The 25473-nt window shown below is 44.2% G+C and overlaps 1 long non-coding RNA gene across 2 annotated transcripts in view; it reads right to left on the bottom strand.

Annotated features, from left to right (window-relative positions):
• LOC117353488 overlaps positions 1 to 25166 on the bottom strand; it is a 66073-nt gene extending 40907 nt beyond the window's left edge. For both annotated transcript variants that reach the window (XR_004537955.1, XR_004537956.1), the window contains exons 1-2: positions 25050 to 25166; positions 14284 to 14365 (exon numbers count right to left, since the gene is read on the bottom strand). This is a non-coding gene — a long non-coding RNA (uncharacterized LOC117353488). The remainder of the gene's footprint in view (positions 1 to 14283; positions 14366 to 25049) is intronic.
• Between the last annotated feature and the right edge of the window lie 307 nt (positions 25167 to 25473).

Raw genomic sequence — 25473 nt, 5'->3', positions numbered from 1 at the left:
CTTTTGTAAAGGAGGGGGGAAGGGAATAGAAATATGTATACAAAAACTGAACCAGGCTCTGCATACAATGCAATACCACAGAAACAGTGGTACATATCCCCCAATACTGTACAAAATAGAAGATAGCAGATGTAAATTTGAAGAGAGAGAAATAACAAATCACTTTACAAATTAACAAATAAAAATAAAACAAAAAATGGAAAATAAGATAATATTTTATTAGACTAATACACTTTTTAATTAGCTTTCAGAGGTCAAAACCTCTTTCCTTAGGTCAGTAAAGTATACTGCTGTTACAGTAACCTGTCCTGACCAGAGGAAGGCGAATTTGGTCTCTGAAAGTTAATCAAAAATGTATTAAAATTAGTCCAATAAAACAATCACCGTATTTCCATTTTCTATTTATAAACATTTATCAACACACTACTTTATCCTAAAGTAAAAAAATAAATAAAAAATTGCATTTTTTTAACCTTTGTTGTCTTTATTTACATATAAGCTCTCAGATGAATTATGTATTTGAGTATTCCCATTTGCACTAAAGTTCTCCATAGTTCATTGTAATCTACACAGTCAAAAGCTTTGCTGTAGTTGATGAAGTAAAGGTATAGGGGTTTTTGATGTTCTTTGCTCTTCTTCAATATCCATCTAACATTGGACTAGAACTCAAGCATGAGTTGATGGCACCTAACAACCTTTGTCATCTGGTTTCTGCTTTCCTCTTCTTGTCATTTTCTTCCTTCCATCCACTGTCTGCTCCTTCCAGAAACTTGTCTGCCAACCCCCTTCCATCTTTCCATCTCTCCTTTTGCCCTCCCCCCCTTTCATCTTCTTCCCTCTGTTCCCCTCATGGCCTGGCATCTCTCTCCTTCCATCTCTCCATCCCTCCCCCTCTCTCTTCTCATTTCCTCCACTCAGATCTGATATCTCCATCTCCTTCCCCCTATGCTCTGGCATCTCTCTCTTCTCTATTTTCTGCCTCTGTCTAAAATTAAATTATTTCTTACTATTCAGTCCTCAGTTTCTCTCTTTTCACTGTGTCTACTCTCAGCTTGCCACCCCTTTCCTTCACCCCTCCACTGTCTAACTGTCTTCTTCCCCCACTCAACATATGCTCTTTTTATTTATCCCCTCCTTCCATCCAGTATGTGTTCTCTTTCTCTACTTCCATTCAGCATCTGTTCTCCCCTCTCAACTGACATCCATCATCTACCCCTTTTCTCTCTCCCCCCAATTCTATCACATTATCCTGCCCCTCCCATGCTGCTGATACTAATGACACAAGTTCCCCACTTCCATCATCTGCCCCTTCTCACTCTCTCCACCTTCTTCCCACTTTCATCATCTGCCCCTTCTCTCTCTCCCCCTTCTCCCCACTTCCATCACCTGCCCCTTCTCTCTCCCCCCTTCTCCCCACTTCCATCACCTGCCCCTTCTCTCTCTCTCTCCCCACATCTGCCCCTTCTCTTTCTTCTCCGTCTCCCCACTTCCGTCATCTGCCCCTTCTCTCTCTCCACCCCAATTCCATCACATTATCCTTCCCCCTCACCTCCTCACCGCTGCTGCTGCTTTCCCACATGCTCCTGATGCTGACAGCACAAGTTGTCCCCACTTCCATCATCTGCCCCTTTTCTCTCTCTCTCTCCCCTTTCTTCCCACTTCCATCATCTGCCCCTACTCTTTCTCTTTCTCTCTTCTCCCCACTTCCATCATCTTCCTCCTTCTCTCTTTTCCTTCTCTCCACTTCCATCATCTGCCCCCTTTTCTCTTTCTCTCCCCTTTCTTCCCACTTCCATCATCTGCCCCTACTCTTTCTCTTTCTCTCTTCTCCCCACTTCCATCATCTTCCTCCTTCTCTCTTTTCCTTCTCTCCACTTCCATCATCTGCCCCTTCACTTTCCTTTCTCTGCAATTCCATCACGTTATCCTGCCCCCTCACCGCTGCTGCTGCTTTCCCACACATGATGCTGACAGCACAAGTTTTCCCCTTTCCATCTGCCTCTTCTCTCTCTCCCTCCACCCCAATTCTATCACGTTATCCTTCCCCCTCACCTCTTCATTGCTACTGCTGCTTTCCCACATGCTCCTGATGCTGACGGCAGAAGATACCTCAAGCACCAGTTAACCTCTCCCCCTAGTTGGACAATCTCTCTCCCTTCCCCTCACCTTCATGTTTTCTTTGTCAAATGGGCCCCGCTATCAACGGCAATCATTATCTTGCAAGCAGTGCTTGGCCCAAAGCTTCCCCTTTGGCATGAGCCGCCAAGGCAGAAACAGGAAGCTGCATCAGAGGGAAAGCTTTAGGCCAAGCACCGCTTGCAAGATAACGGTTGTCATCAATGCCAGGGCCCGTTTGACAAAAAACATTGGAAAGGTGACTACGAAGGTGAGGGGAAGGAAGGGAGATGGGCCAGCTAGAGGGAGAAATGCCCGTACCGTAAGGACCCTAACAGCCCTAAAGCAGCACACCGGCAGGCCCCCCTGACATTTTTGGGCCCTTGGCACATGTCTAATGGGCCTACCTTTTAATCCGGCCCTGCCTTCAGTGCTATAGAAGTGCTAAATAGTAGTAGTACCCATCCACTCACCTGATTCTAAAGTGACTCTCTCCAAGCATCTTCTAACACTATGAAATGTTTAGCAAAACTCCATATCCATTCTTGTAATTTCATAAATTAGTTTGGTCAATAATCCTATGTAATGATACATTGTAACTTAATGTATGTAAGCTGTATATTGTAACACTATGAATGTAAACTGTAATATGTTTTGAGCTCTTTGGGGAGAATAGAATATAAAGCCAAATAAACAAATTATAAGGCCTAAGATTTAAAGAAAGTTACTATATATAAGTTCAAGTAAATCTTTTTTTTCCTTCTCTTCCTATATTTTAAGTTCTTGTAAACCGTGCCGAGCTCTACATCCGTAGAGATGATGCGGTATATAAACTTAAGGTTTAGTTTAGTTTAGGTTTCCAGCAGATGTCAAATCTATAACTTGTATAAATCTCTATATATATAAAAAAAAAAATCCATTACTCAACTAAAATAGCCTATTTAATTCACTAAAGAGGCAGAGGTGGACACTTGGAGTGAATTATCCAGGTAGGAATGGCTGCTTTCCAGATATGAAGTGGGGAAGGAGCTTTACACGTCAACCTGAGTTAAAGCTGAGTTTATTGAATACAGTCAAATATAATATTTTATATGTTTTGTATTATATTTGTTGACTGTATTCAATAAACTCTGCTTTATCTCAGGCTGAAGTGCACAGCTTCTTCCCCACTTCTTCTTTGCTGTGCGTTCATCACGGGGTTATTTGCCTTGTTCTTATGGACTGCTTTCAGCAGCATTGATCCGGATAGTGCTCCTGAAAATCCACGAGCGGTGCCAGAATGGTCTGGGGATGGAGTCCGTGAGGAGCCAGGATTTTACCCCGTGAGCGACTGCCTTAACTTTACGTGGATTGTTATCCAAGTACTGATCTGAATGCTGCTGGTACGTGGATAAGTGCCAGCAGCCGCATTATACCTGCATATGCAGAGCTTGTATTTGGGTATGGCCCAGACTGAATGTCAGGCTATAAAAAGCCTGCAGCAGCTGCTGTTTAAAAGCATTCTGGCTGCCGTGGGCTGAAATGAATAGCAACCTGCTAGATTTTATCTGGATAACTAGGGGAGGGATGGAGGTGGCACGGGAAATAATCTATTTATCGGCAATATTCAGCTTCTAAATGCATACTGCTGGCATGATCACCACTCAATATACAGTATATAGCATATATGGAGCATTGACTATACAGTATGTAACATGTTAAACACTGATATGGGCAGTTAACTTAATACAGTGGGGTCAATATTCCGCATGGTTTAATCGGCCAGAGGCTCATGCACACTTAAAGCAAGCTGAGCAGCCAGAAGTATTTAACTGGTACTCCTGCAGAATATGATTTTCTACCATATTATTTGGAAAAATGTTTAATGCTGTATATTCCACCGTGAAAGCCGAGATCCGAGAATCATCTATCGCTGGACACAAAGAGAGAGAATAATATCCAATATGTTTGAACAAAGAGTTCCTAGAAACATAGAAATATGACGGCAGATAAAGGCCCATCTAGTCTGCCCATCCACAGTAACTATTATCTCTTTCTCTTTCTGAGAGATCCCACGTACCTGTCCCAGGCCCTCTTGAATTCAGACACAGACTCTGTTTCCACCACCTCTTCCAGGAGACTGTTCCACATATCTACCACCCTTTCCGTACAAAAGCATTTCCTCAGATTATGCCAGAGCCTATCACCTCTTAGCTTCATCCTTCTTGCTTCTCTTTAGCTGGTTCACAGTTGTGGAATGCATTATCAACAACGTTACATCTTTGTAGAAACCTCCTGCAATTTAGGAAGCTGTTTGTTCAAGCTTTTTTAAGCGAATATATAACACTGGTTGAGTTAGGTTTTTACAGGTAAATGGTTTATTAAATTGAAGAACGATGGTACTTAAGAATAGTTTGAATGCAGCCATGCTGTGGCTATGCAGATAGACTATTGTAACTCTGTATTTTCCTCTATTTGATGCATGTCTTTTTATTTTGCAATTTTATTGTGCATGGAAATTTGTAAGCTGCCTTAGATAAAGGCGGATTAAAAATGTTTTAAATAAATAAAATATCTACTCTAACTACTCAAGCAAAACCTGGGCAGTGCAGGGGTGGTTCAGAAGTGGAGTCGAGGAGGAGCTGACGCGTGTGAGGGCACTGGCCTTATACAAAGCCAGTGCCCACCTAACTAAATGGCCACATAGGACAGCCATTTATGTGATCCTATCCATGGTTGCTTAGCAATATGGGTGCTGGCTTCAAACAGTGACCAGCATCCACACAACTTCTGGGTCATAGCCTAATCCTACTACCCATCCCACTCCTGCTATGATCACCCATCCAATTCTTCTTACAGCTCCCCCATTTCCAATTTCCCCTATTTCTCCTTTCAAACCCCCGTTAATATAAGTTAAGGGTCTACCAGTCCACAATCAAACCCACCCCAAGAAACCCCATCAGCCTGGGACATACCCAGACGTGATCCCTGGTGGTCTAGATCGGAGTTTTTCAACTTCTTCAAGTCAAGTACCACCTAAGTCTAACAAATATCAACAGAGTGCCCCGCCAAGCTCCGCCCCAGACCCACCCAAGCTCTGCTCCTGACCCCACCCCCATAATAATAGCACTAATTGTAATGCAATTTCTTCCCTTCATTTTTCATATAGATACAATATCATCTTATTAACAATACATAGTGGTGACCACAAAATTAAGGGCCTCTTTTATCAAGCCGCACTAGTAGGGTTAGCGCATGTGACTTTTAATCAGGCGCTAACCCCCGTGCTGGCCAAAAAACTACCGCCTGCTCAAGGCAGGTGTTAGCGGCTAGCGTGGCCGGCAGTTTAATGCGCGCTATTACGCACGTTAAACCGCTAGCGCGGCTTGATAAAAGGAGCCCTAAGAAACACATATGCAGAGAAAATGTTAATTATCATTTATATTCTTTTTTTTTTTTTTCAAAGAGGTCAAGGCAGATGACTTTAAAATATGCAATGTCACCTCAGAAATAACTATAAAAAAAATAGACAAATATAGGGCAAAATATAGACAGCAGATATAAATTCTCAAAAAACTGACACATTCTGATCCCTAAATTGAAAATAAAATCATTTTTCCTACGTTTGTTGCAGTGGCATAGTAAGGGGTGCAGGGGGTGGTCTTCCCCGGGTGCAGTCTTCCTTGGGGTGCTGGCATCCCTCATGTTCTCTGCCCCCTTTCCCACTCCTCCCCCCTGCCTCGCGTGTAGCCCTTCCTTTCCCCCTCTACCTTTTTAACTTCGGTGCAAGCAGCCATAAAATAGCTGCTCGCGTAGACTTCGACGCTTTCTCTGATGTCACTTCTGGGACCCGCACCTAGGAAGTACCGCCAGAAAGAGCACCGAAGCCAATACAAGCAGCAAATTAGTGGCTGCTCACGCCAAAGATAAAAAGGTAGGGGAAGGGGGGGGGGAAGAGGGCGAGAGAGGGGCACCACCACCCCAGGGGCGAGAGAGGGGCGCCACCACCCCAGGCACCACTCACCCCTTCTACACTACTGCTTTGTTGTCTGGTGATTTCATTAGTCTCTGGTTGCACTTCCTTCTAACTACATCCAATATTTTTTTCTGTCTGACTACTACACACTTTCTCTCCTCCTGACCTCATTCCCTTCCCCAACCATCTCTCTCTGTCCCTCCACAAGTCCAACTTTTCTTCCTCTCTTTTCTACCCCCATTGGCATCATGTCTCCCTCTCTCTCTCACTGTCCTTCTCTCATTCCCTCCCTTGCTGCAAAGAGAGTGGGGCAAAAGAGAGAGATCCAGGGTGCATCTTTCCCACCCCTTCTACTGCCACATCCAACATTTCTCCCTCTCTCATACCCCGGATCATGTGCAGCATTTTTCACCACTGCACACCAACCCCAAGCCCAACATTTATCCTTCTATCACCCCTCTCCAGCACCATGCCACATCGCTCCCTCCATCCTTATGTCTAACATTCCTCCCCCTTACATTCCTTTCAATCTGTCCTTCTGTTCCCTCTTCACCTCCATATTCAACATTTCTCCCGCTCATTCTTCTCTTCCTCATGCATCACTAATTCACTCCTCTCTCTCTTTCCAGGCCCAATTTTCCTCTGTCTTCCTTTCCCCATGTGTACTCTTTCCCTCTCACTCAGACCCATGCCCAACAGTTCTCCCTTTCTATTCCCTCCTTTCCTCCTGTATCCCAAGTTAGTGCCCCTTTCCTCCCTCCCTCCCTTGTGTCCCAAGTTCATGCCCCCTCCCTGCCTTCATCCCAAATTCGAGAGCCCCTTCCATGTCCAAATGCACTCCTCCCCCCTCCCCTCCATTCTCCCTTTGCTCCAGGGCTGCACTCGCTCCATTCAGGGCCAACCAGCTGGGCTGCTCTGTCCTGCCTTCAGCTGCACTTGTTTGCAGGGATGCGGACAGCAGCTCTTGCATGCCATACATGGCTGACCTGCAAGCCTTCCCTCCAACGTCAGCTCTGATGTCAGAGGGAAGGTTTCTGGCTTCCATTCACACTGCCAACTGAATATTGACTAGAGTGATCAAACTGGCTAAAAACTGATCTCAAACTTCCCAGATTCAAAGCATATGTGTATGTGTGGATCCCAACAGATACATGCATGTACATTTATAGCTGCTACAGAACAGGCATATATGTCCGTGTTTATCTGGTGCAATTTTTGAAAATTATATATGATCTTTCTGTGCCTGATATTAAAAAAAAACTGAGCTCCTAAGTAAAAGTTCTAATTTATGTCCTATTCTACACAAATACTGTGAGCTGCAAGGGACAGGAAGGGAGTGATTAAGGAGGAAAAAGAGGTAGCTGAGAGGTTGAACACGTTCTTCTCGTCGGTTTTCACGAGCGAAGACACATCTAATATACCGAACTCAGAGGAGCTCATGAGTGGGGAACAGGCTGAAAAATTAGAGCACATAGAGGTAAGTAGGGAGGATGTCCTCAAACAGATAGACAGGTTAAAATGCGGCAAATCACCAGGCCCGGACGGGATCCACCCAAGGGTTCTGAAGGAACTAAGATAGGAAATAGCGGGCACAATCCAACATGTTTGCAACCTATCCTTGAAAACTGGTGAGGTACCAGAGGACTGGAAATTGGCAAATGTCACACCCATCTTCAAGAAGGGATCGAGGGGTGACCCCGGGAACTACAGGCCGGTGAGCCTGACTTCAATTATAGGGAAGATGGTGGAAGCTATGATCAAGGACGACATTTGCGAGCACATCGAGAGGAATGGCCTACTGAGAACAAGCCAGCACGGATTCTGTAAGGGAAGGTCGTGCCTAACGAACCTTCTGTACTTCTTTGAGGGAATAAGCAGTCGGGTGGACAATGGGGAGCCCATAGACATCATTTACCTCGACTTTCAAAAGGCTTTCGACAAGGTGCCACATGAAAGGCTACTTAAGAAGCTGTGGAACCACAGGGTGGGGGGGATGTGCACAGATTGATCAAGCACTGGTTGTCGGGTAGACTGCAGAGGGTTGGAGTAAAGTGTCAATATTCTGACTGGCGGGGAGTCACGAGCGGTGTGCCACAGGGATCGGTGCTGGGGCCTTTACTCTTTAACATATTCATCAATGACCTGGAAAAGGAGGCAAAATGTGAGGTTATAAAATTCGCAGACGATACCAAACTGTGCGGCAGAGTTAGGACCAGGGAGGAGTGTGAGGACATGCAAAGGGACCTGGACAAGCTGGAAGACTGGGCAAACAAATGGCAAATGCGCTTCAACGTGGACAAATGCAAGGTCATGCATATAGGGAAAAAGAACCCGTTGTTCAGCTACAAATTGGGGGGGGGTATTGTTGGGAGACAGCAGACTCGAGAGAGACTTGGGTGTGCTGGTGGATGCATCACTGAAGCCATCTGCACAGTGCGCAGCAGCCTCGAAAAAAGCCAACAGGATGCTGGGAATCATAAAGAAGGGCATAGCAACCAGAACACGGGAAGTCATCATGCCATTGTATCGAGCGATGGTGCGTCCACATCTAGAATACTGCGTTCAGTATTGGTCGCCGCACCTCAAGAAGGACATGGCGGTACTTGAGAGAGTCCAAAGGAGAGCAACGAAAATGGTAAGAGGGCTGGAACACTGCTCATACGCCAAGAGGCTGGATAGGCTGGGGCTCTTCTCTCTGGAGAAGAGGAGGCTCAGGGGAGATATGATAGAGACCTTCAAGATCATGAGGGGCATAGAGAGGGTGGATAGGGACAGATTCTTCAGACTGAAGGGGACAGCAAATACGAGGGGGCATTCGGAGAAACTGAAGGGAGACAGGTTCAAAACAAATGCAAGGAAGTTTTTTTTCACCCAAAGGGTCGTGGACACTTGGAATGCGCTACCGGAGGAAGTGATCAGGCAAAGTACGGTACAAGGATTCAAACAGGGATTGGATGGATTCCTGAGGGATAAAGGGATCGTGGGATACTGAGGGAGGAGCTGGGATGTAACACAAGTATAGGAAGTTAACCAGGTAATGAGTATAAACCAACCAGGTCGTGCATGTGCAAGACCGGAGGGCTAGGACTTCGATAGGAAGGCAGGACTTAAATGAGAAACCAAGGTGGCAAGGGAGCCCCTTCTGATGATTCAGACAGGTCTTGACCTGTTTGGGCCGCCGCGGGAGCGGACTGCTGGGCGGGATGGACCTGTGGTCTGACCCGGAGGAGGCACTGCTTATGTTCTTATGTTCTTATGTCACTGCAGTAAATTTTCTAGAGCAGTAGCGAGGAGGGGGGGGGGGGGAGAAAACTATGAGCTTCATCGACTACCACAAATATCGAGTAGGCCTGGGGAGGGGGGGGGGAGAGCTTCCTAGACTGCAGGGAGAATTGGCCCAATGTCGAGGGGAGGATGTCTGAATGGCAGTGTGGCTGGAAGAGGAGGGAGGGAAAGAGGCCAGCTTTTTGTGGTGCCAGGAGTGAGATTAGGGGCACAGAAAAAAGAAAAATAATGTGGCTTAAAAAAAAATCTGCATAACTATCTTATTCAATCCCCAGCTGAATATATATAAATTTTTAGTTTAAAAACTGTCCTAAATATTTCTCATCCTTTTCTTATTTAGAAAAGGGGTAGGCAGAGGATTGAAGGCAAGGATGGAGGAGTTGCTTTTATATTTTCTCACCATGTCTTGGGAGTAGGCGTAACAGCTTCTGGAAGAGCTGGGCCAGCATGATTATGCATTTTCATCTCACTTCAAAAATAACTTGCAGTTTAAAATACTCTACTCGGTTATATTTGTTTACTTTAATGAAGACCTGAACCTATATATCATAAGAACATAAGAGCTGCCATACTGAAACACACCAAAGATTCATAAAGCCCTGTGGCCAATACAGGTCACAAGTCCCAGGCAAAATCCCCAAAGAGTAAAAATAATTTTATGCTGCTTATCCTAGAAATAAGTAGTGGATTTTTTTCAAGCCCATGTTAATAATGGCTGATGGACTTTTCTTTTGGGAAATTATCCAAACCTTCTTTAAACCCTACTAAGCTAATTGCTGGCCATGATTTCCAGAGTTTAATTACATGTTGAATAAAGAAATATTTTCTCTCGTTGGTTTAAAAGTTACTTGTTAGTATTTTCTAGTCCTAGTACTTTTGGAAAGAGTGTGGCACATTGGTTAAAGCTACAGCCTCAGCACCCTGAGGTTGTGGGTTCAAACCCACGCTGCTCCTTGTGACCCTGGGCAAGTCACTTAATCGCCCCAGGTACATTAGATAGATTGTGAGCCCACTGGGACAGACAGAAAAATGCTTGAATACCCGAATAAACCCATGTAAACTGTTCTGAGCTCTCCTGGGAGAACAGTTTAGAAAATTAAATAAATAAACAAGCAATTGATTTCTACTCAATGTTTTATAGACCTCTATCATAGCTCCCCTGAGCCATCTCTTTTCCAAATTGAAGAGTACTCAATGCTTTAGCCTTTCCTCATAGGGAAGTCATTCCGTCCTCCTATCATTGTCATCGCCCTTCTCTGTACCTTTTTTAATTCCACTATATCTTTTTTTTTTTTACGAGATGCAGTGCTTAGAATCACACACTATTTGAGATGTGGTTGTACTATCGAGTGATACGAAGCCATTATAGCATTCTCATTTTTATCTTCTATTCCTTTCCTGAAAATTCCAAACATTCTCTTTGCTTTCATAGCTACCGCTGCACAATGAGTAGAAGGTTTTAACTTATCATCAACAATGACACATAGAATCTTTTCCAAGGCAGCGACTTTTAATGTGAAACCCTTCATCGTGTAGCTATAGTTTGGGCTCCTCTTTCCCACATGCATCACTTTACACTAGCTCACATTAAAAGGGGGAATTCATCAAGCAGCTGTAGGGCTTTAAGTCGTGGTAAATGGTCCTTACCAGAACTTAAACAGCCCTAATGCTGCAGGACAAAAAAAATGCATGTTTTGCAACTCATTTCTAGGCTCCTCATCTAATGCACTGGTTCCCAACCTTGTCCTGGAGGACCACCAGTGCATTAGATCAGTGGTTCCCAACCCTGTCCTGGAGGACCACCAGGCCAATCGGGTTTTCAGGCTAGCCTTAATGAATATGCATGAGAGAGATTTGCATATAATGGAAGTGAGAGGCATGCAAATCTGCTCCATGCATATTCATTAGGGCTATCCTGAAAACCTGATTGACCTGGTGGTCCTCCAGGACAGGGTTGGGAACCACTGATCTAATGCACTGGTTCCCAACCCTGTCCTGGGGGACCACAATCCAGTCAAGTTTTCAAGATATCCCTAATGAATATGTATGAGAGAGATTTACATACCTGTCACTGCCATTATATGCAAATCACTCTCATGCATATTCATTAGGGATATCTTGAAAACCTGAATGGCTGGTGGTCCCCCAGGACAGGATTGGGAACCACTGATCTAATGCAACTTGCGGTGAAATTCCACAAGTTGTGTTAGGGCCCAAAATGGACTGTAAAGTAACCTCGGAGGGTCCACAAAAATACAGTAAATATTCATGTCTACACAAAATAGGATTATAGTAGTCCTACCTGGCCTGCATCTTCGTTTCGAGCAGGGGTAGGGAACTCCGGTCCTCGAGAGCCGTATTCCAGTCGGGTTTTCAGGATTTCCCCAATGAATATGCTTGAGATCTATTTGCATGCACTGCTTTCAATGCATATTCATTGGGGAAATCCTGAAAACCCGACTGGAATATGGCTCTCGAGGACCGGAGTTCCCTACCCCTCCTCCAAACGAAGATGCAGGCCAGGTAGGACTACTATAATCCTCCTTGCCTTTGAATACTTTGTCGAGAGCCTTCATTGAAGAGCGACCAAGTGCTATTCTGCAGATTATTTCCTCCCTGCTAGTTGCTTCTTTGTTTAAAAAGAGCCCAGGAAATTGAAGTTTTACAATTTCTGTTCTATCGCCTTCAAGCTCAAAATCTTCGTCATTTTCCATGTTCATGATCTTCATCTTGTTTATGCTCAGGTTCTAATCCCATGTTATGACTTTTGGCTTTGGCTTTGTCTTTTCTTAGTGGTCAGTTTCAGATGCAAAAGCTGGACATTACAGAAACAAGACAGAAAGGAGATTGACTTTTTTGAGCTTTGGTGCTGCCGTGGACTGCTAGAACTAACAAATCAATTCTGGAAGAGATCAAACTGGCTCTAATGATGAAGTTATGACTGTCTTATTTTGGTCGTACCATCAGAAGAGAGATATCAGTGGAGAAGGCCATCATGTTTGGGAAGATTGAAGGAAACAGGCAAATAGGATGACCTGCAATCAGATGGCTACACACATTGATAACAGCCATGGGGATGATGCTGGTGGACCTTTCTGGACTATCACAAAATGATCTCTTTTTAGATCCGCAATTCATAAAGTCACTAGGAATCGAACATGAGTCGATGGCACCTAACAACATTTATATGGTTCCTTTATGTCAGGGGTGTCCAATGTCGGTCCTCGAGGGCCGCAATCCAGTCGGGTTTTCAGTATTTCCCCAATGAATATGCATGAGATCTATTAGCATACAATGAAAGCAGTGCATTCAAATAGACCTTATGTATATTCATTGGGGAAATCCTGAAAATCCGACTGGACTGCGGCCCTCGAGGACCGACATTGGACACCCCTGCTTTATGTGGTTAAGTACCAGCCATATAACTTTAAGTGGTAACTTTGCCCCCAGACCACCCACAAAATAGGTGGTTTTGGCTTAGGCGTTAAGGGCCCAATTCTGGAAATGGTGCCTGCTGTGCTAGGAGCCTGCAAAATGGGCACCTAAGCATGTCAAATCACCTGTAGGCGTCACGTCCAGAATCGTGTCTATTTTTTATTCAGATGCCTTAAATGTAGGCCAGCATTTGCCTACATTTAAGGTGTCTGACTTGTACCTACAGAAGCACCTACGCACGCTTAAGGAAGCCTAAGGCTACTTTTAGCATAACTAATGTGACCATACGTCCCGTTTTGAACGGGAACGTCCCGTTTTAAAATTACCTTGTCCCGTTGTCCCGAAGCACACCCGAAATGTCCTGTTTTCGGAACCCAGGATTTTTTTTTCTGCGTCTCCTTGCTTCCCCAACAGAGCAACAGGCCAGACGCTGCAGCAACTGCACTGCATCAGCGCCGGGCCTACAAGCCTTCCCCACGGATGTTCTTATGTCAGAATTGATGTGGGGGGGGGAGGGGGAGACTTGTAAGCCTGGCTCTTGTGCAGTGTAGTGACTACACACGCCTTGGTGTTGCTGCATCAGAAAAGCAGGGTGGCTTGGCTTGTCGGGGGAGCATGGGAAGCAGGCTGTGTTGGGGAAGCAGGGTGGCAGGGAGAGAGAAAGAAAAAAATGAAAGAGAGGATGCACAGTCAGAAGGAAGTGCAACCAGAGACTCATGAAATCACCAGAAAACAAAGGTAGGAAAAATGATTTTATTTTAAATTTAGTGATCTAAATGTGTCAGTTTTGAGAATTTATATCTGCTGTCTATAATTTACACTATATTTAATGGGATCCGGGATCTAGGGCGGGGTGAGAATCTGGGGGTCCTGTCCTATTTGAGGAAAAAAATGAATGATCACATTAAGCATAACCCATGCTTTTGCCAGCCTTATGCATCTGTAGGCATGCCTAGAAGTCTTCTTAGGTACGAGTCAGATGCCTACATTGTAGGCATTGTTCGCTACATTGTTGTTGTTTTTTAAATGTGCATCTTGATTGGTCCGTTAGATGGCAGTAGGACATCTAGCGCCACCTACAGTCAGGACGCCATTTTGAGAATCAGGCCCTAACTGCAGATATTCAGTGGCACTAACCAGATAAGAGCTGCTGAATAACTGTTTTTAGCCATGGGCAAGTGATTTTATATGCTTCTCCTGGCCACTCCTGGCCTTTTAAATCACTTTGAATATAGACTCTGTAATGTTTAGTAATAAAACCCAAATATGTCTGGATTTCTGTTCATAGTGAGTTAATAACCTAAAATCTCAATGTGTTTTTCCTTTTGATCATTCTTTTAGCATTGGGGAGTCAGCCTGATCCGAGTTCAAAAAGACAATAAAATTCTTAGCCTTTTAAAACTAGGACAACACAACTTTGCAATGCTATTATGCCTGTCATTCTATTGATTTTGTTATGGTAAAAATGTTTAGAGATCAGAGTGTTTACTTACCAAATCCAAACAATTCATGTTCCACAGTTATGCTAGCAGTAAGTTCTTTCCTTCTTTGGCTCTGGTCTTGCATCCAAGAGATCTCAGATATAAAAAAAAAAAAAATGAAAACTCCGTAAGATCTGTAGTCCTAAATCTATCTATACACCCACTTGCTGAATCTTTCATGTCCATTCCAGATGAATTAATGAATATAATGTAATTATTTAAGAATTCACCAATTGTAATAGTCCACACAGACTATCTACAGTAATTTGCCCAAATGGCTTCAGATACATAGGTAAGGCACGCACTGTTTATTGCCATTCATCAGTACACCCTCATTTTGCACAGATGCAAAATAGCAAACCAGATGGCTATAATTTTAATAATAATCCTTCATTTGCATAACACTTCTGAACATACAGAGGTCAGTACTGAAAAGCATGTATGTGGTCAGTGGTGGCACTGATCACATACATGCTTTAAATCAGGCCTGCACAACTTCAGCCCTCGCCAGGCCAGGTTTTCAGGATTTCCCAAATGAAGATGCATGAGATCAATATGCATACAATAGAAGCAGTGCGGGCAAATATATCTCTTGCAAATTCACTGGGGAAATCCCGAAAACCTGACTGGACTCAGCCCTCAAGGACCAGAGTTGTGCAGGCCTGCTATAAGTGAAAAAAAAACAACAAACATCCAGAGATCGAATGAATAATATTACTTGTATAGAGCAGGGGTGTCAAAGTCCCTCTTCGAGGGCCGCAATCCAGTCGGGTTTTCAGGATTTCCCCCAATGAATATGCATGAGATCTAGTAGCATACAATGAAAGCAGTGCATGCAAATAGATCTCATGCATATTCATTGGGGAAATCCTGAAAGCCCGACTGGATTGCGGCCCTCGAGGATGGACTTTGACACCCCTGTTATAGAGCATTATCCCCCTAGTTCCAGAACATTGCATGCCCAAATTTCCAAGTACCATGCAAATTTGCTGATGCAGCTTATAGAAAAAAGTTAGTTGTGAATATAACTTAATGAATTAATTACCTGCTAATCGGTCTTAACTACTACTTATTGACTATAAAGGTGCATAAATGCCCTCAGTTGGTGTTCTATAGGGATACCAGATGTCCGGTCATGTCCTTTTTATAGAGGACTTTCCAGGCTTCTGGATGGAATTTCAAAAACCCAGCATTTGTCCAGGTTTTGGAAAGCCCCTACAAGCTGTGGCTGCAACTGTAGGGTGTCTGAGCATGTGCAGATGCCATCACACACATCCGCGCTTGCTACAGGTCTTCCAGACGCGGCGGGAGTTTGTAGCAAAGAAAGGAGGCTTTCTGGAGGCAGGGCTGGAAGGTGGAATGGGGTGGGGTCATGTGTCTAGGGTTTTCTTTTTTTAAATATGGTAACCCTAGTGTTCTCTAAATTACATGCTCAAATACCAGAGTGTGCAACTGCAAAGATGGCGGACACCTGGGAGGGATATAGGTGGATTGAGGGTGTGTCAGGCAGTTACACACACAGATTATAGAACAGTAGCATTTGCACACCTAACTGCCTATGGTTAGATGCAATCATTGAGGTAGGGTATATGCTCACTACCAAAGTTAAGTACGTAAATATGGACTTATTCTAGTATTCTGTAGCAGCAGTTTCGTGCACAACTGCCATTGTAAAATTTGTGTTTAACACGCTTCATCTTTGCACCTAACTTTAGGCGATCTACAGAGAATTACCCCCTATATGGACAAAATTGTCTGTTCAAAGTGGGGGCAAACTGCTTTTTTTTTTTTTTTTTTTTAGTTTCGAACAAAACCAAAACTGCTTCCATAACTGTCTAACCACTTTTGACCGAAACCGAAAAATGAGGCCAAAAAACTTATTGCCTGGTTTCGGCTGAAACTGAAAACCTAAAAACTTTTGATTGTGCGGATGTGAACCAATGAGGCCCACTGGGGATTGTCAGAGCTTGCAATCAGTAGCCTTATTCTAAACCCACAGATGATTACCCTCCAGTCCCAGAAACTGCAAGAACAGGACTGACAACTGAGAGAGACATTTTAACAAGGATTTCTCAACAAATCAGGCACGTCTAAGAAGTCAAGAAAGGCATCACACAAGGCAAAACATAACTAGGCCAAAAGGCGGAGCTTTAGACACACACTGCTTCTCTTGCTAAAGCCACACCAATCTACAAGACACGATCTATGGACTTTGACTTATGGAAGGTAAACCTTTGGTACTTTGTGTGTCTAAGTCAGGGGTGTCCAGGCATACGAGGGTGCTGATGTGTTTTTATATACAATGCTAGCTCCTTTATGGAAGGTATGCACATTATGGGGCTCATTTATAAAACACTTAGACCAGGGGTGTCCAATGTCGGTCCTCGAGGGCCGCAGTCCAGTCGGATTTTCAGTACCGTACTCTGCCCAATTACGTCCTCTGGAAGCGCATTCCAGGTGTCCACCACACGTTGGGTAAAAAAGAACTTCCTAGTATTTATTTTGAATCTGTCTCCTATCAACTTTTCCGAGTGCCCTCTTGTTCTTTTATTTCAAAACAGATTTCACACATGAACAGGAGTCATTTACCCCCCACCCCCGTCCCTAGTTTACTAAGTCGTGGTAGCGGTTTCTATCGCAGCCCAGAGCGCTAAATGTGCCGACAATGTTCCGATGTTGATAGAATTCCTATAAGCGTAGGAGCAGCATTGGAGCATTTAGTGCCCAGGTCTTAGGAAAAGAGGGCCTTATATTCGGCCTCTTTTACAAAGCCGCGCTAGCATCCCCGAAGCCCCTAGAGCAGGGGTGTCCAATGTCGGTCCTCGAGGGCAGCAGTCCAGTCGGGTTTTCAGGATTTCCCCAATGAATATGCATGAGATCTATTAGCATACAATGAAAGCAGTGCATGCAAATAGACCTCATGTATATTCATTGGGGAAATCCTGAAAATCTGACTGGACTGCGGCCCTCGAGGACCGACATTGGACACCCCTGGTCTAAGTGTTTTATAAATGAGCCCCATAATGTGCATACCTTCCATAAAGGAGCTAGCATTGTATATAAAAACACATCAGCACCCTCGTATGCCTTAATAAATTAGAGCCAAAATAGGCACATTCCTGTTTACCTAACCTAGGCATCTTATTACAAAATTAAGGGGCAAATTCTGTAAGAAGCGGCCAACAGTTGGGCACCGATATAGACACCATTCAGCACGATTCAAGCACAATCGGGTGCTGTTTAGTGAATCACGCTGAGCGGCACCTATTTTGGAAGCGCCCATTAAATAGGCAAGCTCTAGGCACAACTAGAAAGTTAGGCGCCTATGTAAGCGCTTAAGCACGCTTAAGGGCAGTGATTCTGCAAGAAGGCGCCTAACATGTAGCCAAGCCCACGCCTAACATGCATAGCACCTATTTTTTTGAAGGCCGCCTAAATTTTTAGAGGCGCCTTGTTGCAGAATTGCTCTTTCTTGATAGGCGCCTGTTTCAATTATTGCTGATTAAAAAGCTTAATTGAGCTTGTTACTCGATTTAGATAGGCGCCTATCTAGATGGGTGCCTCCGAAATAGGTCATTTAGAAATACATCCAAAACCCGTTTTCATTAAATCGGCGCTTGGACGTATTTTGACAATGTTCGTCCAAGTGCCGACTTAGGCCGGGTTATGGACGTTTTTCTCTTTTGATTATGAGCCCCTTAATGTTCTTTCCTCTCCTGATTGTACACATGACCAGCAGCCTCAGTTATCATTTTTTCACACCTTTCTATGAATCAGTGGTATAGCCAGACAGCCAGTGTTGTGTAGACCTAAGCTCAAAGTCAGTGGGCACAAAATTTTCTCTCAGCCTCCACCCTTCTCCCCACTCTCCTGAACACTTCCTCCAAAGGCAGCCAGAACTCCCTTTTACCAAGTTCAACAGACAGAAGTAACATGCTTGAGTCACCAATGCCAACACCTCATGCATGCTTAGTTGTCATTGGCACAAGCATGCTGTCGCGGATTGCAGAGCCTGGTAAAAGAGTTCTGGCTGACTTTAGAGGAGGAATAAAGGAAAGTTCTGACTGACTTTAGAGAAGGTCCTCAACTGGTGATGCTTGGGGTTAGTGATAGTGGTAGACATGGTAGGGCCCAATTTAGAAAATAAAGAAGGGGACCCCCGGAATCCCCTCTCCTCCCCATCTCCCCTCTGATCTCTGCCATTACCCTCACAAAACACAAAACAAGGGATCACAAATTAGAAATAAAAATACATAGACAAAATTTGAGCTGGGAATGCCAAGTTAAACAGCATGTACTGCAACCATGGAGAAATAAAACAGGGAATTGCATTTCCTTTTTTAGTGAACATAATACAAATATATCTAAAATGTATGTTTCTCAAATAAAATGCTTTTTTTCTTGACCTTTTATTTTTTTCCACCTTGTTGGTTCCAATTTCTCTTTTCAGCCACATATGGGTGACTCTCTAGCCGAGGGAAGTGCTGAATAGACTTGTGCCCTTACGCCTCTTGCATCCCTCACCTGGCTGTGGAGGCCGAGCCAGGCAGGATAATAAGGCGAAGCAGGCTAGGTTGTGCAAATAAGGATTGTTTTTGTTTTTTGGGTTTTTATTTCCCAAGGTGCTGTGTTCGGGTACCGGAAAAAACAATAACTGGTCAACAACAATCAAGGATCAGTGAAAAACTAACTGGTCAACAGTGACAATTTGTAATTGCATATTCAATATTTAGTCTAGACAAGCTGTACTGGAAGAAGACTGTAGGCACAGTCGCCAGTTGATTGTCAAGGCTGTGAGGAAGGAGGAGGCTCACCTGGCCTGTGGCTGTTGACCCTCCCGAGAGGTAAGGGCCGCTTGCAAGACTGTTTGACTGAATGAATTCGGGGCCTGGATGCTCTATCGAGGCAAAAGTGCTTGGCAAAGGTATGCATGGAGGACCATGTGGCTGTGTTACAGATGTCCTTTATTGGTGTGTGGTATAGGTGAGCCTGAGCTGGTGGGCGTTGGCTCCCGCCAGCGGTTCACGCTGTGCTCTACTATAGGTGAAGGAAATGCACTGGGATATCCAGCGCGAGAGCGTACATTTTTGGTGAACGTCAGGCCTAGTCTGTTGTGGTCATAGGAGATGAACAGTTGTGAGGCTTGTCTGGTCCGTTGTGCCCTGTTGATATAGGTAGCCAGGGCCCTCACACAGTCCAGGAGATGTCTCTGGGTTGAGGCTCTGAGCCTCCCTGAACTGGTTGATGTGGAATGATGAAGCCACTTTTGGCATGAATCGGGGCTGGGTTCTGAGCCCCACCCAGTCCTTATGCAGGAGTGTGTCAGTGGACTAGGATCTTGCTGATGCATCTTGCCGAAGTGATGGAGGTTAGGAAGAGGGTTTTCCAGGCAAGGCATCTGGGATCTGCCTCCCCCAATGGTTTGAATGGGTCGAGGAAGAGTTGATGCAGCCCCAGGTTGAGGTCCTCTCCGGGCGGCCATGGTCTGACCGGTGGGTGTGAGTTGGATAGTCCTTTCATGAATTTTGCGATTACTGGATGTCCCGACACCAGTGCATCGTCTATGCCAGTGTGATAGCCACGATTGCACTTAGGTGGACCTTAATGGAGGTAGGTTTCAGGCCTCGGTACTGCAGGATGTCTGGGACGGGGCAGTTGTAGGGATCTCGCTGCGCGTTTGTGCACCAGTAGCGGAACCATCTCCATTTCATTCATAGCCTTTTCTGTTTGAAGGTCTTCTGGCTGCCCCAAAGCTCTGCTCGATGTCGTGTGGTAGGTTCAACCTCTCCACCTTCATGCAGTCAGAGCTAAAGACCGCAGGTTGCAGGAACAGGAACCATGGTTGCCAGGACTAGAACGGGGTGATCATAATTAGAGAATGACACGGTGACAAAATTCAACACCGTTCCCGTCCCCGTGGATAACCGCGGGAAACCATCTCAATGTCATTATTCAAGGAGAGAGGGAAGAATCAAGAGTATGAATGGGCTCAACCACAGACCCTTAAGCCTTGCATTGAAGAATGTTGGTGTAGAAGGACTGATGTTGAGATAGACACGCAAGAATGACACAGGATTGTTTCTCGCGGTTATCCGCAGGGACGGGAACGGTGATGAATTATGTCACCGTGTCATTTTCTAATCATAATCACCGTTGCTCTGTCCTGGAGATTCTTCTGCAGGACTTTGGGAATGAGAGGCATTGGTGGGTATGCATCGATGAGTCCATGATTCCAACTCAGAGACAGGCCATCGGGGCTGAGGCAGTGATGGACCGGTCTCTTGGAGCAGAAGGCTGTGCATTTGGAGTTCTGTTCCATGGAATAGGTCGATGCTTGGTGTGCCCGAGGTGCTGAAGATCTTCTTCATAATCGCGGGGTTGAGGGACCACTCATAGGGATCTAGCTGGCAACTCAGACTGTCAGCTAAGTTGTTCTACTCCCCTGGGAGGTAAGTGGACTGGATACAAAGATATCTGATATGAATGTTTCCCAAATCTAACATATTTCAGTTAATAAATTAAAAATAAAATGCTTTTATTCTGGACCTTTTATTTTTTTCCACCTTGTTGGTTCCAATTTCTCTTTTCTGCTTTCCTGTTTTTTCTCTGCCAATTCTCCTTCGTGGCTGCTGTCCATTTGGCTTTCCTCCTCTCTCTTGTTCCATTCCCTCACCTTCCTCTGGCAAACTGGTCTTTCCTCTCTCTCTTTAATGCTCCATTTACTCAAATTTTACCCTTTCACACCCTTCTTTATTCTTTTCAGCTATCAAATTCTATGTTCTATTCTCACCTATTAGTTTTCCATTCCCCATCTCACTCCTTCTCCAGCCTTCCATTCCATCTTTAACCTACTTCTACCCCTTGTAATCACTATCCTACTCTCATTCCAGCCTCTCCCACTTGTTTCCCCTATTCCCAGTTTCTTTTCACTCCACCCTTCTAGGTCAGCATCAGCTGCCTATTTCACCCCTCCCTGATAGCCTGAAATCTCCTTGTTCCTCTCATTCCCTCCTCATAGCATCTTCCAGTCTTTTTCTCTTCCATCCTTCTCCCATGATCCAGCAAGTTACAAGCTTAATACTGATTTTCAGTGCTAGCCTCATAAATTTGGCTCATAAAACTAGACAAATGAATGACAGGCATAAATTATGAGCATAATTGTTAAGCTCCTAAATTAAGATGCATTTTCAGTTGAAAGGTTATGTTCCTAAGAGCCTCTTTTTTTAAAAAAAAAAGCAAAAAAAAAAAAAAAAAAGCCATAGTAGCGATTCCCACATGGCAAATTAAATGCAGCCCATTCAGTTCCTAAGGGCTACGTTGCATTTGCCATGCCAGGACTAGCTATCACAGCTTGGTAAAAGGGTCCCTAAATTTGGCTAAAAATAGGACACATCTTTAATAGTATAAATATAAGAGTATAGCTTTATTTTTAAAATTGAGCCCAATGTGATTTGGCCAGGGTCACAGGAAGTGACAGTAGGAGACCTGATATTTAAATTAATTTAGTCTTAAATTTCAACCTATTGCTCCAAACACTGGGCAAACTCCTCCTTCTGTCTGATGGGCATAGAAAGATTTTGAACCACCACAGATAAGGAGGCAAGCCTTTTTAATCAATTATTATAATGAGTCACATTTAAATGTTAAACTCTTGCCCTTTGACTCTTTTGAGATCAGCAAGGAAGAGAATGTCTCATTTTTCAATTAATTAAATTATTAAAGGACGGCAGCTTGTTTAAATATTTGTTTTTCTTATTCAATGTACTGCAATTAGCTGCAGTACATTTTTAAAGTATGCATAGTATTAGATTTTAATTCAATGTCATAATGTTATTTACTCATGAAGTATGTAATATAAAATAGCTTTGATGAGACATCTGAAAATATTATTAGCCTGGAGATGTAAGTTAGAAGATGCTGGGTAGGATGCTAGCCTGACGAAAATAAAGCCAGTTGAAAGAATAATAACATAATGACTGAATAAAAATTTCACTATTATAAGACTATTTAAAATGCAAATTACACAATCAGAAGGATTAACAAAAGCAATATGGAGGCAGTAAAGAGATTAACAGATTTGCAGTTTAGAGTTTAATATTTTATAAATGTAAAAACAATGAAGTTGATTCCAGCATTTACAGCTTATACCAATCTTGTTCATAGGCAGCCAATGACTCACTTACTTGGGGAAGCTGAGGCAGAGACGTTATAGGAGGAAGGGTGGCCCTGGTCTGCATATAATTCTGTTCTTCCTTCATCACGGCCTCTCCCATCTCATGTCCCCAGAGAGTCTCAGACTCTCTGGGGCGAACAGAATGCTGGGAATGATTAAGAAGGGGATCACGAATAGATTGGAGAAGGTTATCATGCCTCTGTACCAGGCCTTGGTACACCCTCACCTGGAATTCTGTGTCCAGTACTGGTCGCCGTACAAGAAGAAGGACACAGTACTACTCAAAAGGGTTCAGAGAAGAGCGACTAAAATGGTTAAGGGGCTGCAGGAGTTGCCATACAGTGAAAGATTATAAAAACGGGGCCTTTTCTCCCTTGAAAAAGGAGACAGAGCGGACATGATCGAAACATTCAAGATAATGATGGGAATAGACTTAGTAGATAAAGACAGGTTGTTCACCCTCTCCAAGGTAGAGAGAACGAGAGGGCACTCTCTAAATTTAAAAGGGGATAGATTCCGTCCAAACGTAAGGAAATTCTTCTTCACCCAGAAAGTGGTAAAATACTGGAACGCTATTCCGGAGGCTGTTATAGGGGAAAACACCTTCCAGGGATTCAAGACAAAGTTAGACAAGTTCCTGCTGAACCAGAATGTACGCAGGTAAGGCTAGTCTCAGTTAGGGCACTGGTCTTTGACCATAAGGGCCACCGCGTGAGTGGTCTGCTGGGCATGATGGACCACTGGTCTAACCCAGCAGCGCCAATTCTTATGTTCACACAATTTCCTGCCTTCTCTCTGTGACCATGGGAGTAGGCTAACTGCTTAAATTGTTGCAGCTATGCCATTCAAGAACAGCTTAATTACATGCTAATTATTTAAATAAGAGGAATAATGAGCTTCTAAGCTCATATTTTCCTATGCACTAAAATGCATTCAAAGTATTAGGATTGGAGAGTAGTGTAGTAGTGTTTTCTTTTTTGGCCACCACCACACATTGGGTGGAAGGTTTCATCATATTGTCTACAATGATATCCAGATCCTTTTCTTGGGTGCAAACTTGAGAATGACACGGGGAAATAATTTTTCCCCATCACTGCCCCGTCCCCGCAACCACATCCCTGTCCCCACCCCATCCCCATGACCAATGTCCCTGCCCCATTCTCGCGACCACTGTCCCCCCCCATCCCCGTCCACGCAGAATCCATACAAACCTCAGTACTGCAATATTTAGCTTATTCCTTCCTTATAAATCAAGTTCTGGCTGCTCAACTAGAGAAAGAGATGTTCTGCTGGCAGGGCTTTGTTTATAAAGTTTTAGAAACACAACTAATATACTACTAAAGCAAAAAAAGAAAAAAAGAAAAAGAAAATTTTTATACACCTTTGTTGTGTGGTTTCTGCTTTTCTCTTCTTCTCATTCAATTCCTTCCATCCACTGTCTGTCTTCTCTCTGCATCTTCCATGTGCTCTGTTACTGTGCCTCTCCCATCACCCCCCCCCCCCAATTGGCCTGGCACCCATCTTCTTCCCTCCACTCCCCCCATAGTCTGGAATCTCTCTCTTCCCCAGTTCCCTTCAGCGTCTGTTCTTCTCCACCCCCACCTTCCTTCAGCATCTGTTCTTCTCCACGCCCACCTTCCCCAAGTCCCTTCAGCGTCTGTTCCTCTCCACCCCCACCTTCCCCATGTCCCTTCAGCTTCTGTTCCTCTCCACCCCCACCTTCCCCAGGTCCCTTCAGCAGGTCCCCAGGTTCCTCTCCACCCCACCTTTCCTCCCTTTCTCCCTCCCTGCCCCTTATCTTCACGGTAAGCAATTTCTAAATGTGTTTCCTACCAGCAGCCAGAGCATTGAAATCGCATGTGGCTGCAGGAAATGTTGTCTCTGATGCAAATAGTCGAAACCGCGATCACCAAAACCATGAATAAGGAGGGGGAACTGTATAAAGAAACCTTGACAATTCTTCTATTAATCTGTTCACTGACCACAACAAAAGTTCTTAATTAGCACCCAAAAAAGAAAAGCATCAGAATTTCAATTGGAATGGGATCATGGGGCCTCTTATAGCTCTTATATATATTAGCACTTTGCCCTTTGAGTCAGTTCCTTGGGGGAAAACTACCAGATCAACTTCCCCAAGGCATGGGATCCATTCCTTTCCCTTAAAGATCAGATTCTTCATAGCCCCTCCCAATGATCCAAACAACGTGTTAGGCCAACAAAGAGTCTTTTACCAAAATGGCTGTGCCACCTGCAAGCACTATCTGGAAAATCATATTCTTATAGCAGTATTTCAAAAACACAAAAAGCAATGGCTACTTGCCTATAAGTCTCTATATGGCTGCCTTCAGCCCCGCTGCCATAACAAAACAAGCATTCCCTTCTGTGACTCTGTGCTATGTCCCTTCCTAATTGCAGGTAACAGCACTTTTTGTTTTTCTTTTTCCAACAGACATCCTTTTAAAGAAGCCTTAGCTAGCTCCATGTTTTCTGCACTGGACAACTCAACAAACTCAGATTTAATTTCATAGGAGCTTAACTCCTCTCATATATCCTGATCCTGAACATCACTAAAGTCACTAGAAATTTTTTCATTGAAAGTTTCTACCTGTTTGGCATAAGAACTTGGTGTCTGTTGCCTTCCTGCCCTTGGTTGGAGAATTCTGCTTTCCACCGCTGTAGAGAAGGTCCGAGAGTTTGTTGCTTGCCCTTTGCCTGTGAGACACTCCCTTTTCTTCTCATATTTTGCCTTGATTAGCTCTAGTTGCAGCTGAGTTTCTAGGCTTTGCTACAGCAGCATTCTGGAGCCTTCTAAGCTGACTAGAACCAGTTTCAGCTGGGCTGGTTGTAGTAACTGTTCCAGCCCTGGATTTTGGTTTCCCTTGACTGTAGCATGCTGGAACCTGTAGTCCTTTTTGCTTCCTTGCTCGTGCATTCTTAGGGAAAGATATACAGGGCTTTGGTATGTTAACCACTACTTGTGAGTTACTACTTAAAGGAAATTTCTTTTCTGGCCGTGCTCTAGCTGTGGC

Source organism: Geotrypetes seraphini, chromosome 2 (assembly GCF_902459505.1).
Source record: "Geotrypetes seraphini chromosome 2, aGeoSer1.1, whole genome shotgun sequence".
Lineage (NCBI taxonomy): Eukaryota > Metazoa > Chordata > Amphibia > Gymnophiona > Dermophiidae > Geotrypetes > Geotrypetes seraphini.
Note: the sequence above shows the minus strand (reverse complement) of the source record. Positions and strands in the feature narration are given on the sequence as shown.